At 46.2% G+C, this 19,125-nt stretch overlaps 1 protein-coding gene across 1 annotated transcript in view; it reads left to right on the plus strand.

Annotated features, from left to right (window-relative positions):
* The first annotated feature begins 10,555 nt into the window (after positions 1 to 10,555).
* Positions 10,556 to 19,125, plus strand: part of LOC127619508 (uncharacterized) — a 31,035-nt gene continuing 22,465 nt past the window's right edge. Inside the window, exon 1 of the mRNA XM_052092348.1 lies at positions 10,556 to 10,654. The gene's annotated coding sequence lies outside the window, so the exon portion shown is untranslated. The remainder of the gene's footprint in view (positions 10,655 to 19,125) is intronic.

Genomic DNA, 19,125 nt, shown 5'->3' on the forward strand with positions numbered 1-19,125 from the left:
CATCTGGGCAAAAACACCTGCCATTGCGATGAACCTAAAGAGAGAGCTGTAATGAAACCAGTATTGAAACAAATGACATAACTCTTCTAGACTTCTGCTGAAGGCAAACCTACCTGTAGAAACCCCTATATGACCTTGAGGGACGATAATGGCCAAAAGTATGCAAGCATATTAGCACAGTCAAGATGCTCCTGCAGGAGCGGAGAGTTAAACATGTCTTGGGGGGGGGTATTTGCTCCCCTTTTCTTCCCAATTTGGAATGCCCAGTTCCCATGCTCTAAGTCCTTGTGGTGGCATAATGGCTCACCTCAATCCGGGTGGTGAAGGACGAATCTCAGTTTCCTCTGCGTCTAAGACAGTCAATCTGTGAATCTTATCACATGACTTGTTGAGCACGTTACTGCGGAGACATTACAGCGCTTGTGGAAGCTCATGCTATTCTACGTGGCAACCACGCACAATTCATAAACTTGTGACTCCATGTTTGGTATTCAGTGTCTTTACTTGCTGGGCTATCCAGGCCCCTTATTAATTGTGTCTTGAAAAAAACAGCAGCTTTATGTAAAAGAGTTAGATAACTGGCATACATTTCCGTCAAGAGAATAGTTTAAGAACTCTGTATATACACCAATGGCATATGATAAACTAATGTTTTACAGTCTGATTATGATGGATGACATTGAATCAAATACATTGATTTCTTGATGTCATCTTGTCGAAAATATGCTGATCGCTGCGGTAGGCCTGGTGTGAGCTCCTGAATGTGATGAACTCTGGGATATACTTAGCCTGAAACACCGCTCTGAAGCAGCATTTGTGCTAGTGTGGGTTAAGCGCACTGAGCTTTGGCATTTTTCAGACATGGAACAGTCTTGAACACTTACTTGGTGCTGGATGAACTCACACTTAAGTATCAAGTTCAGGGATCAACAATTCAAAAATTTACCGGAAACAGTAGACCATCCGGGCTACTTTGGGACACTCATTTTCACATACTACGATTTGGGACACCCTAATTCTAATCTCTGGTACTGTTTATGGTGGATAGGTTCCAGATTGGGATGCAGGGTCAGTTTCGGTTAAGCTGACCACACCATTTTGATTGAATCATTGTTTATTACTTTTGTTATTTTACTTTAGTTGCCACTTTTGTAACCAAGGATCAAGTATTGTTTGGAGGCTTGATTTATTTATGTTTTTCTAATATTTATATTTGTGTCTCATTGCCACAAGTTTTTTAAGGACTTTATTAAAAAAATAAATTACTGAGAAGAAATAAAAAAATATATTTTTATTATTCGTTGTCCTGCCTACTTCTTTGGCCATGACGTCACAGAGTCCTAGTATGGAGTTATAATACTGCCAAAGAGAGTGCATATGCATGTAATGCAAGAGCACATCCATTTAATGCACAAGCAGAAATTTTCAGCGTTCTCAGATTCCCTCTGGACTCGCTCAGAGTTTTCACGCTCAAAACGTGTCCTGTGAACTCGCAAATCTCTCCGAGCACTTGCGCTCGGATTACTTTCTCTTGGTTCTTGGATTTAAAGTTGTCAAAAGTTATCAACTAATCAGAATGGGCTCCAGGACTGACCAATGAACCTGGATTTCTCTGTCAGTCTCTAGATGGATGCATCGAAATCAACAATCTCAGGTATTTAATATTGTATTTGTTGTTAAATATGGTATTTGGATGGTACAGGTATGTATCCATACTCAGTGTTGGGGAGTAACTCGTTACATGTAACAGCATTATGTAATCTAATTACAAAATTAAAAACTAATTAAAGTAGTACAGTGTTGTGGCAAGAGAGACACAAACTCATTCCCTCCATCAGGGAACGGAGGTTACGACAGTAACCAAGACATTCCCCTTCTGTCACTCACTCGACATAGTGTCGATGTAGTGACACTATAGGTCCCTATACGAAGTGCCACAATGATTAAACTGTGTTATGTAAACTGCCAGTGCAGATGCAAGCAGGCTACAGCGTGTGTAAAATCAGATGCACTCGGACTGCACGTAGCCTCCCCCAATGCCCCAAAAAACGTTGTATAGTTCCCCACATCCCTGGGACATAACTAATATGGGAGCCTCAGCCTTTTCCCTCTATGTTTCAAGTTGAGGCAGTTCAGCAAGGCTGCACACGCTTACCTGTGAGGCGTGCTGTCATTGAGACTGAAACTAACTCCATGCTCAGAAAAGAGATGCTCTGAACAGGGGAAAGATTGCTCTTTTCCCAGTTGAGCGAAAGCCCTAGACGGCTGTGCACACAGTAACTCTCGAGAGTGTGCTAAAATTAGCCAGTTGTTAAGGTAATTGAGTATGTGGATGCCCACTTCCCTTCACGGGGCAAGAGCTGCCTCTGCGACCTTCATGAAGATGCGAGGGGACAGGCCGAAGGGGAGGACCTTGTACTGACATGCTCGGCTATGGCGTTGAAAGTTGGGCAAAACAGCGCAAGCGCAAAAATACAGCGAGCAAGTGAATTTCAACAGTGTGAGCACCATGACACAGCTTGCACGTAAAATTTAAACCTGCAGAACTTGCAAATCACAAACTTGAGCACAAAAAATATGATTGTTCACACAAATTAACAAGTCCCACACATGCGAGAGTCCTTTTCTGCACACGCACAAGTTCTTTTCTGCACACACACAAGTTATTTTCTGCACACAAGTTGTTGTCGTCTTCATTAATCCTTAGTTAACATTAAGACACGTACATGCAGGAGTTATAATGCCCAGCTTCTTTACTTGCATCTTTTTAGAACACCTCACCAGATTGGCCACAAGCCATACAACAGTGGGTCATACCAACTACATGAACTATAGGGGTGTGCTGGTCAGAACCATTCACTGCATATACTACATCCCCCTTCTTAAGCTTTTAAACAGAGTATTAATCAGACATAAAACAAGGACAGTATGCTGACAACATTACCAGTGTATGAAATAAACGTTTGCTATGAACAAGCAATAGTTACACTAATCTAGCATACTTAAGTAAGCACATAATCCTCGAACCGTGCCGGTTGTCTGACGATACGTCCGGCTCTTGTGCATTCTGGTCGCTGCACACTTCTTTCCACATCTTGAGGAGGCTCATTTGGAACAGGATTTGAAACAGTGTCTTTGCTCAAATCATTGTCAGTGTCCATGGAACAGTGAGGTTGTGAGCCATGTTTGCTTGACCTGTCAGGCCTGAGATGACGTCGGTTCCTGCGGTAGACTGTGCCCGCTGGTGTGACAACATCGTATGAACGGGGCTCTTCTCGGGCACTGACAACTGTAGCTGGTTTCCATGTATTTCTGATTCTCATATATACTCTCTGTCCCCCCTTGAAGGCTAGAAGTGGGGCTGCTGTTCTATCGTACCATCTTTTTTGCTGTGATTGAAGATGCTGCAGCGCTTCCTGGATGTGTTTATGTATAGAAGGTTGCAGAACAGTTTTGCTGGCCGGTAAAGTAGAACGTAAGACTCTGCCCATAAGGATCTGGGCTGGGGAGTGCTGGAGACCAGTGACAGGAGTGTTGCGGAGAGTCAATAAAGCCAGATGAGGGTCAGTGCCAGACTGAGCAGCAGCTTTCAGCATAGATTTGACAGTCTTTACGGCTCGCTCTGCCATGCCCTTGGACTGAGGGAAATTGGGGCTGGAGTGTGTGATGTTGAAACCCCAGTCATGAGCAAATCGAGCCATTTCAGCACTGGCAAAGGGTACATGATCTGCAATCAGGATCTCAGGCACACCATGTCTTGCAAACACTGCTTTGAACTGTGCTATTAGTGAGGCTGACGTTTTGTCTGGCAGCTGTAAGACTTCTGGGTATTTAGAAAAATAGTCCACAATCAGAAGAAATGAACGTCCTTGAAAGTCAAAAATGTCAGCAGCTATCTTCTGCCAGGGTCCCTTTGGAACTGGATGTGAGATAAGTGGCTCCTTTTGATTTTCAGGGCGACTCTCTTGACAGAAACTACAGACTTCTACCATGTGACGTACGGCTTCAGTGAGTCCTGGCCAGTAGAAACATGATCTGGCGTGTGCTAGAGACCGCTGTATACCCTGATGTGCCGCATGAAGTCGTTTCAGCACTTCTTGTCGCAGTGCGTGAGGGATAATGATGCGATCATCTTTCAAGAGTAGCTCATCATCTATGCTAATAGTGTGTCTGACTGGCCAGTAAGCTTGAGCAGCCAGTGGGACATTTTTCTTTCTGTCCGGCCATCCTCGCGCATGTAACTGCCGTATCAGTTGAATCTCAGCATCTGACTGTGTGGCTTGTTGGATCATGTGCATGATGTTACCACCAAGTTATTCTCCATTCATTGCATAGATGACTTTCTCTTCGCTCAGGTCTAGACTCTCTGTTGTATCAGACTGAATGTATGCTCTGGACAGCGCGTCGGCGATATGCATCTGGTTGCCTGGAGTGTAAACAATGTGGATGTCATACCTTTGCAGCTGGAGCAGCATTCTTTGAAGGTGTGCTGGTGCTGCGCCTATGGGTTTGGAGAATATCGCCTCAAGTGGTTTGTGATCAGACTGAACCCTAACAGGCACACCGTAAACATGCTGGTGGAATTTTCTCAGCGCAAACACTATGGCCAGTAGCTCTTTTTCTATCTGGGCATAGTTCTTTTCAGCCGCAGATAAGCTCTCGAAGCATATGCAATTGGTTGCTGTTTCTGCATTAGAGCAGCCCCCAAGCCATCTTTTGAGGCATCTGCCTGCACTTCAATAGGCTGCTTTGGGTCAAAATGTCCAAGAACAGGTGCAGTTGCTATGGCTGTTCTGAGTTTTTCAAGTGCTAACTGCTGTTCAGGATGCCATTGCCAGTCTATGTCTTTCCATAACAACAGCCTAAGAGGTGCAGTGAGGGTGGTTTCATTGGGAATGTATTGTGACAGGTAGCATGTCATACCTAGCAGACGCTGAAGGGCTTTTCTGTCAGTGGGAGGGGAAAATTGCAATATTGCCGAAACCTTCGATTCATCAGGCTTCACTCCCTCAGCGGTGATAACGTGGCCTAGGTAAGTCACCTCATTGACCATATACTGCAATTTGTCTTTGTTGAATTTCACATTTAGACTCAGCGCTCTGTTCATCACTTTCTCTAGGATGTCATCATGCTCCGCTTTGGTGGATGCCGCTATGATCATGTCGTCAGCCACCATGAAAACCCCTTCAATGTCCCCAAAGCTTTCTGAGTTCAAGCGCTGAAATACCTCACTCGCTGACTTTATACCAAAAGGCATGCGATGGAAACGGTATCTGCCCCACGGCGTGTTGAAAGCACAGAGATCTGCTGACTCCTCATCTAGTTGAATCTGCCAGTAGCCATCCTTCTCATCCAGGATGGTGAACAACTTTTTGCCAGCTAGCTTACTCCGCATGTCCTCCAGAGTGGGAATATTGTAGTGCTGGCGGAGTATGGCCTTGTTTAGGTCTCTGGGATCCAGGCAGACTCTCAGTGCACCATTTTTTTTTTTTGTAATGCAGAGACTGCTCACCCATGCAGTAGGTTTAGATACTTTGCTTATGACACACCTTTTTCCAAATCATCAAGTGTCTCTTTCAGTCGGTCATGAACTGCATACGGTATCTTCCTGCAGCCGTGTATTACTGGAGGAATGGAAGGGTCAGTGTGAATATGGTGCAATCCAGGAAACTGGCCCAAACCTTGAAATACTGATGCATAGCGGCTGAGGAGCTCAGTTTTTGTGGCGGGTGATGACGGTGTGAGAGCGTCTACTTTTCTTATAAGGTCCAACTGCACACATGCCTGTCTCCCCAGTAGGGCTATATCTGATGCTGTAGTCACAAAGAACATCATGTCAGTTGTTTTATTTTTAGCCTGCACATGGAGTTTAACAACACCTTCTGGTTTGATGCAGGTGCCTCAATACAACACGAGCACTGTGTTTGTTTTTTGGATGTTCACAGGAACCTGAAGCTGATCAATGATTTTCTTTGGAATGACGTTTGCTTTAGCACCTGTGTCAAGCTTGAAGTTTACAACAATGCCTGCCATACTCAGCTTTGTGTGCCAGCCTGTATCTGACGTGTTTGAGTGAACTACCGTACCCACAAACAGTGTGTCCATCCCAGAAATTTCGGCATCAATATCGAGCGCGTCCATTTTGGCTTTAGATTTGCACACAAGTGCGAAGTGGTTCTTTTTGCCACATTTTTTTGCACACTTCATTATAGGCAGGGCACTGCCTTGGCATGTGAATGCGTCCGCATTTGCCACAATTTTTTGAATGTGCCCTAGTTGGCGCTGTCACTTGTTTGTGCACTGCTGATTTGTTTGATCTCCATTTGGGCTGAGAACCATTTTTGGCGACGGCATGCACAAATTGCGTTTCTGATGATGCTGCCATAGCTGTGACTTGCGCCCTCGTGACTTCTTTAGCTCTGCACATGTCAATGGCTTTTGACAGGGTTAACTCAGATATAGACAGCAGTCGTTCACGAAGGCCAGAGCCTGTTATGCTGAAAACTATTTTGTCTCGTATCATGAGATCTTCAGTTTCTCCAAATTCACATGTGCGTGCTTTGTTTCTTAGCTCCGTGAGAAATTGATCTATGCCTGCTTGCTCAGAGAATGTGTGAGCCCAGAACTGATGTCATTCAAAGACAGTATTCTTCCGCGGAGCACAGTATTTTCGCAGTGCTGCGAGGACCTCTGATAATTTTTTATCTCGTGGATCCTCGTATTCGATCTCGAGCGAGTTATAAATGTCTAGCGCCTCTTCTCCTATGCTATGCTGCAGTACAGCGATTTTTCTCGTCTCAGATTTATCCACTAAAGCTGAGGCAGTAAGATACAAGTTAAATCTTTGTTCCCACTTACGCCAATTTTCAGCCAAGTTCCCCATCAGTGACAAAGGTGATGGCGGACGAAGCATTTCCATTTTGTCCGTCTCGTTGTCTTGTTAGCTCGTAGGGCTCGTTAGGATAATCCAGCGGTGCTGCAGTTCGACACTGTTTTTGTTTTGTTTTTTAAGTTACCCGCGCCACGGTGATCTTCAGTCACAAGTTGATGTGCGTGGTGTTATTCAGGAGATACATCCAACTTCTGACACCATGTTGTCGTCTTCATTAATCCTTAGTTAACATTAAGACACATACATGCAGGAGTTATAATGCCCAGCTTCTTTACTTGCATCTTTTTAGAACACCTCACCAGATTGGCCACAAGCCATACAACAGTGGGTCATACCAACTACATGAACTATAGGGGTGTGCTGGTCAGAACCATTCACTGCATATACTACACAAGTCGGTTTTGACACTCAGGGGCGGGCCCAATCCTTTCTGTTAACAAATGCTATTGGCTGCTGACCAAATACTGTACTGATTGGCTGCATCTCTTCGAATCTCTCGTGATTGGCTGTTGTTGGACGAGAACAGACAGAAAGCGGGAACTTTTTATTTTTGACAAGAAAAAAACTTACAAAACTCTCTTAGTGGAGAAATAAGAAATATACATCAATTGGCACAATACAATTATTGTCAGTGTAAATGAAAGAAAAGCGTCCCCTACACTATACTGAACAACAAAAAGCAAACAACAAGGGTGTATTGGTTTAAAAAAACAATTCTTGAGATCAAAAGGCTTGAGAAAAAATATAAATATTAAAGAAATTTTTTTAATAAAAGCAATCGAAACAATTGTCTGGATATATCACTACACATCTTTCTTGCAATTTTACTAGACTTATTTCAGTGAGGAAAATACAATTTATAATCATTCATAAACCATGAAAAAGAAGGCTTAGAATATTTCCACTTACTATAATGAATGATATTTACCCATGAGGACAATCATATTAACCAAATCAGAAAGGGATGATTCTACATTATCGATCCATATAAAAGAGAATTTGTGATAAGTCAAACATCAGGATGTCATCAATCTTAAATGACAGCCAATTATGTAAATCAGACCAGAAGCTTTTGGCCATAGGACATACAAGTGTTCCAGAGTCTCATCAGCTGCCTTACAAAATACACAGGGATACTTCCAATTTAAACCTCTTTCTAAGAAAGTCAGCAACCGGATATATTTTATAAATCATTTTAAAGTGAGTCTCTTTGACTTTAGGGGAAATGGGCCATTTGATGAATTTGAAATGTGGTTTATTTATGGACAAGGCATTCATATTTGGAATTTGTACACACAATCCTCTATTATAATCCAAAAACATTTTGTTATATAAATATATTTGTTATAACATTTTCTGTAATGTAAATTACATTCATTAATTACTAGATTTGGTAAGGTTGGTGAAAGTCTTATTCTCACATACATCAATGTGTTTTGGATTAACGGTAATAACGGTATTGATTTACACATTTTATTATATACTCTATAATTGCGGTTAAGATTATACTTCAGGAAAAATGCTAAATGTCCCAAAAAGTTACCATTATCATCTAATTTATCATTCACAAACACAATACCCGTCTCACACCAATCACTTTTAAACAATGATTTCATATTCATTGTAATGAACCTGTTATTCCATAGGGTGGATCCATGGGGAAAAAGTAGTGGGTAAATATAATTTTACAGTATTGGAGAAGTTGTTTGTGGAAGTTTGATAATTTAATAGGAATATTAGATACCTCAATCACATTTTAAAAGAAATTCAGGCCCACCTATTTTATTAAATAGAAATCTAGAGATCTATCACATAAAGTATGATTTCAACCATTTACACGTAAATGCCCCAAAAATGTATTCAAAGTCCAAGGCATTGATACCACCCTTATCATTCTCTTTCTCTAACTGTGATTACCTAATATAATGGTTTTATTTTTACAAAGGAGGGAACTGGGAAGAGGTTATGGTTTCTTTCTAAATTCCTCCTTAATTTCTTTTAGCTGTAAGATGTTTTGTGCGTTTATATATATATATATATATATGTGTGTGTGTGTGTGTTTTCTGTCTTTGATAATAACTGAAAATAGGTGGAAATATAGAACGCAGCAAGGCGTTTAGTGAACCTGTTTAGAGGTACCCTATCTATCCATATCTATCCATCTAACGTTAATTTTGAAGGGAACGTTAGTGTTTCACAAAATGTTAAGTGTAGATAGCTAGATGCCAGATAGTTCCCAGCTTGTTTGTGTGGTACTGCAAGGGCCATCCACTACTCATCAGCCTCTACATTAATTCATTATATAGATGAAATGCAGGCTCAGAGAGCAAGCCAGTCAGTCTTGGGGCTGAGAAAGCAGAGCAGGTGCAGAAGAAAGGCCAGGTTAGGAAATCAAGTTTACATAAAATATTATATTATTACAGGAATGTCTCTCTGAAATTTTTGATTCTGATTTGTCAGTTGCAACATTATATGACCAATAATGATCGTCGTCAGTAGCAAGGCTTTATACTGACTGCGCATCCGGCTCTTTCATGTCTCTTATCACACTTCAGATGGATGCGCTCTTGTTTTATTCAAACGCAGCTAGTGTCATCTTGCCTCTCATATATATATATATTATATATATATATATATATATATATATATAGATATATATATGTGTGTGTGTATGCACAAAACATCTTACAGCTACAAGAAATTAAGGAGGAATTTAGAAAGAAACCATAACCTCTTTACTGTCTGCATCATCCTTCCTACTTTCTGTCTGTTCTCATCCAACAACAGCCAACAGATTTGAAGAGATGCAGCCAATCAAAACAGTATTTCGTCAGCAGCCAATAGCATTTGTTAACAGAAAGGACTGGGCCCTGCCCCTGAGTGTCAAAACCGACTTGTGTGCAGAAAATAAGTCGCGCGTGTGTGCAGAAAATAAGTCGCGCGTGTGTGGGACTTGTTAATTTGTGTGCACAATCATATTTTTTGTGATTCATATCGAGTTTGTGATTTGCAAGTTCTGCAGGTTTAAATTTTACGTGCGAGCTGTGTCATGGTGCTCACACTGTTGAAATTCACTTGCGCGCTGTGTTTTTGCGCTTGCGCTGTTTTGCCCAACTTTCAAAGCCATACTCTGCCGTCAAAAGCAAACCGTAGGAAGGGTCTGTGTCGAGGTAAAATCAAGACATGAAAGTACACATCCTTCAGGTCTACCGCCACAAACCAATCTTGATGCGGGATGCACACCAAAATGCAGTTCTACATCAGCATCTTGAACGGGAGTCTGTCCAAGGCCCGGTTTAGAATTCACAGGTCCAGGATTGGCTGCAACCAACCACACATTCACGCAAGATGTGTTGTATCGCCTCTTTCTGTTTCTTCACCGCCGAGAACTGCTGGGCGAAGTCCTTGGTGTCGCCGAAAAGGCCGACCTAGGAGATGGCCGCAGGAAACGTGCCTTGTCAGCGTCTCTCATCTCGACAAAGTTCAGCCACAGGTGGCGGTCCTGGACCTCGAGAGTGGACATTGTCTGCCCGAGTGCCCGTGCCGTGACCTTCGTCGCCCAGTTCCTGCATCACGTCAGGGGCAGAACTACCCTCTTGCAGTTCTCTCAGTGCCTTGGCCATGTGGACTTGCAGGAGAGCTGCAGTTGTTTAATATTTGCAATCGTTCAGTCCAAAGTTCTGTTAGACAAGCAAACACATAACATAATAAAAAGCACTTTGCATCTAAAAGGAATCACATATAAGACCGAACTTTTTCATGGTGAGTAAAATTTTTATTACACATAATTGAGGTAGACAAACAAACTTAATTTAGATAAGAAAACATGATAGTGGTTCTTCTTTTTATAAAATATTTATTGACTAAATTGATGCAGATTCAATAAAGCTTAAGAATTTGGACATAAAACTTTTTTGCAGTTAAAGATTCTTTTTTTATTCCTAATTGTTTCATTAGACCTGCGTTACTTCTTACCCCTGGTTTAAAAGAAACCATGTGTTATTTTGTTTAGTTTTTTTGCTTTGTTTTTATTAGTTACTATTTACAGGTATGTGTAAATGGTGCAAATAGAGCAGGAAGTACAAATCAGGAAAACAGTATTCAAAACTACCTTCCATATTTTATACAAAAATATAATTTGCAAACAGTTGATGTGAGAATGTCTTATGGCTGGACTAATGGATACATTTGTTAAATACAGAAGTAGGAGTGACTTACATCCAAGAGGGTCATTTTCAGAGAAGGAAATATTTTAAGCTTCTCAGTATATAAATAATAAATAAAACCTTTATTTAACCAGGTAAGCACATTGAGAACACTTTCTCATTTACAATGGCGACCTGGCCAAAAAAGCGTCGAGGTACAAAAACACAAGTTACACATATAATTACAAGACATAGTAGTACTCAATAAACATAGATGATTAATATACTGATCCGTAAATCATGTACACAGATCAGGTTAGCATGTACAGTGGTCCAACAATAAATTTGCTAACAATAATTTAAAAGTGATTAACGGGACAATGGATTCAAGCTTCAAAGATTTTTGAAGTGTATTCCAATCATTAGCAGCAGAGAACTGGAAGGAGAGACGTCCAAAAGAAGTACGAGCTTTAGTAGCCACCAAGGTGACATACCTGCTTGAACGAAGGTTAATAGAGGGGATTGCTCTGGAAACTAATGATCTTAGATAGGGTGGGGTGTTACACAATAAGCATTTATAAATAAAAAGATACCAGTGTTTTTGACGCCGGGTATGTAATGAAGGCCAGCCGATTAAACTGTAAAGGTTGCAGTGGTGAGTGTTATATGGAGCATTGGTGACAAAACGGATGACACTATGATATACAACATCCAATTTCCTAAGGAGAGAATTTGAAGCGATTCTGTAAATAACATCACCAAAATCAATAATTGGAAGGATAGTCATTTTCACAAGGGAGAGTTTGGCTGGGAAAGTGAAGGAGGCTTTATTACGAAATAAGAAGCCAATCCTAGATTTGATTTTAGCTTGAAGCTGATTGATGTGGGTCTGGAAAGAGAGTGAAGAGTCTAACCATACCCCTAGGTATTTATAGGTATCTACCTGCTCTATTGCAAACCCATCTAGTGTCATGATACTTTTTGAGCAGTCAAATACAGTGTGAGATCGATTAAAAAACATAAATTTCGTTTTGCTAGAATTTAAAAGTAGTTGAAGGGAACGGAAAGAGTATTGTATATTATTAAAACTGTCTTGGAGGTTTTTTAACACAGTGTCCAACACCGGGCCAGCCGTATAAAGGATGGTATCGTCTGCATAGAGGTGAATCATTGAGTCTCCTGCAGCAAGAGCAACGTCATTGATATATACAGAAAATAGAGTCGGCCCGAGGATTGAACCCTGAGGCACCCCCATGGAGACTGCCAGGGGGCTGGAGAGAAGTCCCTCTGACTTAACACATTGAAACCTGTCAGAAAAATAATTTGTGAACCAAGCAAGACAATCCTTTGAGAAACCTAGGTTTTTCAATCTACCAATTAGAATGTTGTGATTGACGGAATCAAATGCCTTGGCCAGGTCGATAAATACTGCTGCGCAATAGTGTCTTTGATCAAGAGCAGTTATGATGTCATTTATTACTTTGAGTGTGGCTGAAGTGCACCCATGACCGGCTCGAAAACCTGATTGCATGTCAGAAAGACTGTGATGGGATTCGAAATGGTGGATAATTTGTTTATTAACAATTCTTTCGAAAACCTTTGAAATGCAAGGGAGGATAGAGATTGGTCTATAGCAGTTTGGGTCTAATCTATCCCCTCCTTTAAATAACGGAATTACTGCAGCAGATTTCCAATCTTTCGGTAGTTCTGATGAATTGAAAGAAAGGTTGAAAAGACTGGTGATGGGGGTAGCTATGATTACCGCAGACAACCTTAAAAAGGAAGGGTCCAGATTGTCTAATCCTGATGATTTAAAGGGGTCAAGATGCTGCAGCTCCCTTAGAACGTCTACTGTCTGGACATGGGCAAAGGAGAAACGTGAGAGGTATTTATATTTATATGTAGTAGATATAATAAATAAAACATAGCAGATTTTTTTTTTAAAAGTGGCAGTGGGAGTTAATGCAAATAAAGCCTACACTGAACCTTGAACCCGACCTCAAAAGACAGAGGTAGTGTAAACATACTGATGGTTCAATGCACTGTGAACTGTGTGTGTTTCATTACAACACATTACACAATGCATAATAACAGTTCATATTAATGAACTGATGAATATATATATATTCATTGCATACTCTTAAAGGCAACCTATTATGCAAAATTCACTTTTACATGGTGTTTGTACATAAATGTGAGTCGGCAGTGTGTATGTGTACAAAACCACCCTATAATGTTAAAAGTCCACCCACTCCTCTTTCTTATATTTCTATGAATCAAAAGCAGTGTCCCAAAATGATCGGTTTTCGTTTTGATCTAAAGTGACATCACTTTAGAGCAGGCCTCGCCCACGACTGGTGACGGACTCCACCCTATTATCATAGATCCTCCCCGTGATCTACACAAATTTTTTCCATTACATTTACATTTATGCATTTGGCAGACGCTTTTATCCAAAGCGACTTACAGTGCAATTATTACAGGGACAATCCCCCCGGAACAACCTGGAGTTAAGTGCCTTGCTCAAGGGCACAATGGTGGTGGCCGTGGACTTCGAACCAACGACCTTCTGATTAACAGCCCTGTGCTTTAGCCACTATGCCTCCACGCTAGATCAGCTACAGTGAGAAGAATAATGTCATACATTTTCTGTTGTTGGCTGTAAAATTGAACATAACAGGCTTCATCAGGGGTGGACTGGGAAGAGAAATTGGTGCTGAGCCCTCTTCTTGAAGACGGGGACCTGCAAGCGTTCTCTGTCAGCGACATTTGCATGTAGTTCGGTCCGGCAGACGCCCATATTGTCCTAAGACCTTGACCGGATACGTGCCCAAGGTTCCTACGGGATCAGGTAGTGAACCTGCAAGCGCTGCCCCTGGAGGAGGCAGACCCAGCCTTATCGTTGCTGTGTCCGGGAGTATTCCTGGTGGACCGGTCTGTTTTTTTGGCAGCGAGGGCCGGTGTTGTCATGGCACTGGGTTCAAATATGGATACTGTCCCTAGGCTGCCTGCACTAAGCAGCCCACTCTTTTTTATTTTACCTCAGCCCTACTCTTTTTATTTAGTATTTTTTTTTCGCAGCCCACTCACAGAGTACAGCCTGCAGGTTAATGACGTAATAGCTTTATTAAAGTTCAAATAATATGGAAGCAGGTCTTGTAGTTAACAAAAAACTCCAAAACGTTTGATTACATATGTAACCTCCGTTCCCCGAGGGAGGGAACGACACGTTGTGTCGGAGAAGCGACACTAGGGGTCTCTCTTGAGCGCCGATATTCACCTCTGACCTATTGAAAAGGGCCAATGAGAGTTGGCAGTCAGTATTTGCATACCCCGCCCCCGCATATGGGTATTTAAGCGGGGCAAATACGGAAGTTTAGTCAGGATTTTTCTGAGGAGCCGGAAATGGTCTGGCCACAACAGTGGCTCGGTTCAGCGACATGGCGGAGGAAAGACACAACGTGTCGTTCCCTCCCTCGGGGAACGGAGGTTACATACGTAACCAAAAGTTCCCCTTCTGTCGCTCTCTCCACGTTGTGTCGGAGAAGCGACACTAGGGGACCCATTCCAATCTTGCCATTCGCTGAACCGTGTACGTGAACCGCCGATACAGAGGCGGGCAGGGATTTCATCCAGTGCCGCGCATCGTCTGTACCTGGCTGCACGTACCCTTCCCCAATGCCCCATAAGAACATCGGGATCCTTCTAGTTACCATGGGAGGGGAACAAGGCGATGTTTGCCAACATGGGAACGGGCCAGCCTGGCTGGGCCTCTTTTCTCTCTATGTTTCTCGCATAGAGCAATCACGGCCGGGGCCCTTACACGCATATAGGGAAGGGGGTCTTACCCAGACCCTGCGGAGACCACACCTGCCCTTTTTCTTGGGGAGGAAAAAGGGCTCGTGTGGAAAGTATGGTGCGGTGGTAGATCCAGCCTCGAAAGGGGGGATTTGCTACAGCACGGCGACCGGGGCAGCTGTAACTGCCTAAGGGAGACACGGGGGTCCGCTCGTAAGGGGACAGAACCGTGGAATTACACACAGGGGGAGTCCGAACAGGAGGCCTTACCTGTGGAGCACCTATACCAGTACAGGGTAGCATCAGGGTACCGCAGTGGCTTGGATCGGCGAGTTCCTCCGCTGAACCGCGGACCCGGAGGGCTGGGGGGGAATCGACCAGGGTCCCGACTCGGAGTGGGGCGCCCTGGGAAAAGGGCGCTGGGCGCAAGCGATCCACCTGGCCGGTCGGTCTACGTGTTACTGAGTTCTACGGGCTCGGACCTGACAAAACACGAGACGCAACCGACTCAACGCGGAGGTTGTAAAACCTCGCAAAGGTGTTGGGTGTTGCCCAACCCGCGGCTCTACAGATGTCTGCTAGGGAGGTGCCCTTGGCCAGTGCCCACGAGGACGCAACACCCCTTGTTGAGTGAGCTCGGACCCGCAGGGGTAGGGGCATGGCCTGTGTGTGATAAGCCAGTGTGATGGCGTCGACGACCCAGTGGGCGAGCCTCTGTTTGGAGACGGCATTCCCTTTCTGCCGTCCCCCAAAGCAGACAAAGAGCTGCTCAGAGCGTCTGGTGCTCTGTGTGCGGTCCAGGTAAATGCGCAGAGCGCGCAATGGACATAGCAACGAAAGGGCTGGGTCTGCCTCCTCCCGGGGCAGCGCTTGCAGGTTCACTACCTGATCTCGGAAGGGTGTGGTAGGAACCTTGGGCACATAGCCCGGTCGCGGTCTTAGGATCACAGACGTATCTGCCGGACCGAACTCCAGGCAAGTGTCGCTGACAGAGAACGCTTGCAGGTCCCCGACCCTCTTGATAGAGGTGAGCGCGATCAGCAGGGCCGTCTTAAGAGAGAGGGCCCTGAGTCCAATTGATTCAAGCGGCTCGAAGGGAGGTCTCTGGAGTCCTGCCAAGACTACCGAGATCCCAGGAGGGAACTAGGCCTGGCCGGGAGGGATTCAACCTCCGGGCGCCTCTCAGGAACCTGAGGATCAGGTCGTGCTTACCCAAAGACTTGCCGTCTACAGGATCGTGGTGGGTGGCAATGGCGGCAACATACACCTTGAGGGTGGACGGGGACAGCCTCCTGTCCAGCCTCTCCTGTAGGAACAGGAGCACTGACTTGATCGCGCATCTCTGCGGGTCTTCAGTTCGGGAAGAACACCAATCTGCGAACAAAGCGCCACTTTAGGGCGTAAAGGTGCCTGGTAGAGGGGCTCTGGCTTGGTTGATTGTATTCACAGCGGTCGCCGGTAAGCCGGCTAGCTCTTCCGCATCCCGTCCAGGGACCAGGCGTGGAGGTTCCAGAGGTCTGGGCGGGTGCCAGAGCGTGCCCCGTCCCTGAGAGAGGAGGTCCTTTCTCAGGGGAATTTGCCAGGGAGGAGCTGTTGCGAGAAGTCTGAGTTCCGAGAACCAAGTCCGAGTGGGCCAGTAGGGGGCCACTAACGTGACTTGCTCCTCGTCCTCCCTGACCTTGCACAGCACCGGTGCAAGAAGGCTCACTGGGGGAAATGCGTACTTGCTCAGCCCGAGGGCCAGCTGTGTGCCAGCGCGTCTGTCCCGAGGGGAGCCTCTGTTAGGGTGTACCAGAGCGGGCAGTGGGAGGTTTCCTGGGAGGCAAACAGGTTTACCTGGGCCTTGCCAAACCGTTCCCAAATCAGCTGGACCGACTGGGGGTGAACCGCCGGGCAGGCGTTGTCGTGATAGCGCGTCCGCTACGACGCTGAGCTTGCCGGGGATGTGAGTGGCACGCAGTGACTTGAGTCGCTGCTGGCTCCATAGGAGGAGACGGCGGGCGAGTTGAGACATGTGGCGGGAGCGTACGCCGCCTTGGCGATTTATGTACGCCACCACCGTGGTGCTGTCCGATCTCACGAGGACGTGTTTGTCCCGAACTAATGGGAGGAACTTCCTGAGAGAAAGAAGGACGGTCAACAACTCCAGGCAGTTGATGTGCCAACGCAGCGGGGCCCCTTTCCAATGGCCCGCTGCTGCGTGCCCGCTTGCACACGGCACCCCACCCGGACCGGGAGGCGTCAGTTGTGACCAGAACGCGTTGGGACACCTGCTGCAGGGGCACTCCTGCCCGTAAAAAGCAGAGGTCTGTCCAGGGTCGGAGTGTTTTGAGGCAGGCGGGGGTGATCCTTACCCGATGCGTGCCGTGGTGCCATGCTTGTCTCGGGACTCGAGTCTGGAGCCAGTGCTGGAGTGGTCTCATATGCATCAACCCCAGCGGCGCGACCGCGTGAGGACGCCATATGCCCCAGGAGCCTCTGGAAAAGTTTTAGAGTGACCACTGTGCCTGGCTTGAAGGAAGCGAGGCAGTCCAGCACCGACTGAGCACGCTCGCTCGTGAGACATGCTGTCATTGAGACTGAGTCTAACTCCAACCCGAGAAAAGAGATGCTCTGAACCGGAGTGAGCTTGCTCTTTTCCCAGTTGACCTGAAGCCCCAAGCGGCTGAGGTGCCGGAGCACCTGGTCTCTGTGTGTGCATAGTAACTCTCAAGAGTGTGCTAGGATAAGCCAGTCGTCGAGGTAGTTGAGAATGCGGATGCCGGCTACTCGTAGCGGGGCAAGGGCCGCCTCTGCGACCTTCGTGAAGACACGAGGGGACAGAGACAGGCCGAAGGGGAGGACTTTGTACTGAAACGCCTGGCCGTCGAGCAGCGAACCGTAAGAAGGGTCGGTGTCGTGGCAGAATTGAGACGTGGAAGTACGCGTCCTTCAGGTCTACCGCTGCGAACCAATCTAGATGCTGAACACCAGCCAGAATATTTCTCTGCGTGAGCATTTTGAACGGGAGTTTTAACAAGGCCCGATTGAAAACTCGCAAGTCCAGGATTGGTCGTAAGCCGCCGCCTTTCTTGGGTACAATGAAGGGCTGTAGAAACCCTTCCTCATTTCGGTTGGAGGGACGGGCTCTCCCGCGCCCTTGGCTAAGAGGGTCGCGATTTCCGTGCGCAGGGAACTGGCATGCTCACCGTGTACTGCGGAAGCGGGCGCCCTGAAGGGGCGGGAGCCGGGCAAACTGAATTGCGTAACCGAGTCGAATGGTCGGTGCAGCCAGCGTGATGCGATGGGAAGCGAAAGCCACGCTTCCCAGCTCTGCGCTAGGGGCACCAAAGGGACGAGTATTTTGGACGTACCGGCGGGGCCTCACAGCGGGCGGAACAGGTAATGCGGCGTCGGGCGGCCGTTGCGGCCTGAGGCTGAGGTGCTGAGAATAGACTCAAAGCACTTACCTTGCTCCGCGCCCGGCAGGGGCAGGTTCGTGACTGAGGAGGAGGTCTGATGTTGGCGTCCTCTGGACTCGTCTGAACCGGCCGGCCGGGGACAGTCGTGGGCAGGCGGAAGGCGGGATCGCCGCGTCCGGTGTACCGGGACTGTCGTAATCTGAAAGCACATTGCCGTGAGAACGGCATTTGCGAGCCAGGTGACCCAGAGGCAAAGGAAATAGCTCTTTTATTGAGAATGTGGGTACCACAGCCCCGTCAGGGGTGTGGCAAATGAAAATACAAAGGATTCTCCACCCGGCCCTCCACCGGGGACGGAGCGGTCTTACCACCTCCGGAGCTAATGTCTTCGGCTCTGGGTCGACTGTCTCAGGAGCGGCTTGGGAGCCTTCCGGGTCCTAGAGGGGTTACGTGAGACGGGCGTAAGCGGCCTGCGGGGTGCTTCGGCGCTGGGGCTGAGAGCTGGGCCGGGTTGGGGCGGAGCAGGAGCTGGTTTCTTCGCCGCAGGGGATGCCCTCGGTGAGCAGGCGGGGCAGGTCCCGTTGCGGCAGGTGTGCCGGCGGGGCATGATGTGAGAGATGGCCTCCGTCTGCTTCTTCACCGCGGAGAACTGTTGGGCGAAGTCCTCGACGGTGTCGCCGAAAAGGCCAATCTGGGAGACAGGTGCGTCCAGGAAGCGGTTCTTGTCAGCCTCCCGTATCTCGACCAGATTGAGCCAGAGTTGGCGTTCCTGGACCACTAGGGTGGCCATCGCCTGTCCGAGTGCCTGCGCTGTGGCCTTCGTCGCTCTCAGGGCGAGGTCGGTCAGCTGGCGCAGTTCCTGCAGCACATCAGGATCAGGTCCACCCCG

The sequence above is a fragment of the Xyrauchen texanus genome, chromosome 26 (assembly GCF_025860055.1).
Source record: "Xyrauchen texanus isolate HMW12.3.18 chromosome 26, RBS_HiC_50CHRs, whole genome shotgun sequence".
Lineage (NCBI taxonomy): Eukaryota > Metazoa > Chordata > Actinopteri > Cypriniformes > Catostomidae > Xyrauchen > Xyrauchen texanus.